Source organism: Eulemur rufifrons, chromosome 7 (assembly GCF_041146395.1).
Source record: "Eulemur rufifrons isolate Redbay chromosome 7, OSU_ERuf_1, whole genome shotgun sequence".
Taxonomy (NCBI): domain Eukaryota; kingdom Metazoa; phylum Chordata; class Mammalia; order Primates; family Lemuridae; genus Eulemur; species Eulemur rufifrons.
In genome coordinates this window covers 96132093-96133139 of record NC_090989.1, presented here as the reverse complement: position 1 = coordinate 96133139, position 1047 = coordinate 96132093, and the positions used below count along the sequence as shown (strand labels likewise).

The following is a 1047-nucleotide window of genomic DNA, read 5'->3' as shown; positions in this document are numbered from 1 at the left end:
TTTTATGACTACATGCTGATATTTGATTATGATGATAATGATGTTGATACCTTTTGATTTCTGTTTGGATAGAAATAGGAAATCTTCAAAGTTTTTTCATAACTGATAAACAGAAAAGTCTTGAACAAAGAAACAAAAAGAAAACTTTCATCACCGTGATTTCAATGGATTTGAGAGGTGGAAGCAAGAAATTAAATTGAAATTATTAAAAACAGCTCAAACCCTTAAGTAAGAGTGCATTAGGTAAATAAAAGCATGGATCTGATTTACACACATTTATAGTGCTGGCACAGTATTCATATATTGAATGCTTGAGAGGGTCAAGGAATATTTCTTGGAGGTATTACGTGAGAAGAATCACGAGGATTAAGTAAGAAGGATATCCAGGTATAAAAAGCAAGGACATGCTAACCAGAGTGAATACCAGTCACAAAATCAAGGGTGACAAAGATGGTAGAACTTTCTGCAAACTGAGAGTAGTTTCTGAAGATAGGAATGCTTGTGGGGAGAATATTGAAATTGGAAAGGAAAATGAGTGGGTGTCAGGTCCTGAATGACTTAGGACAACCTGGTGAAGATTTTATTCTGATGATAGTGAGTAGCTATTAAATGATTTAAAGTAAGGAATTCCTCCTGCAGCCAATTAAGCCAACCCTGCTCCTTTCCTCATGGGTGCTTGGTGTACAATAGCTTCAAACAGCAGCCTCCTTGGTAGTGTGTGCAGCCTGCTGCTAGCATGGGACCTTGGAAACAGTCCCTTCCAATACATGTTCGTATGTCAGACCTTGCTGTCCCCAGTCTAGGCTCCAGGCAGGTATGAGCAGTGCCTTTGGAAAGCTCCAGGGCATGGTGGCCAGGGTTCACATTGGCCAAGTCATCATGTCCATCCACACCAAACTACAGAACAACAAGCGTGTGATTGAGGCCCTACACAGAGCCAAGTTCAAGTTCCCTGGCCACCAAAAGATCCACATCTAAAAGAAGTGGGGCTTTACCAAGTTTAATGCAGATGAATTTCAAGATGTGGCTGAGAAGTGGCTCATCCCA

At 40.5% G+C, this 1047-nt stretch overlaps 1 pseudogene; it reads left to right on the top strand.

Annotated features, from left to right (window-relative positions):
* Positions 1-633: 633 nt before the first annotated feature.
* Positions 634-756, top strand: LOC138388966 (small nucleolar RNA SNORA70; annotated as a pseudogene).
* The last annotated feature ends 291 nt before the right edge of the window (positions 757-1047 follow it).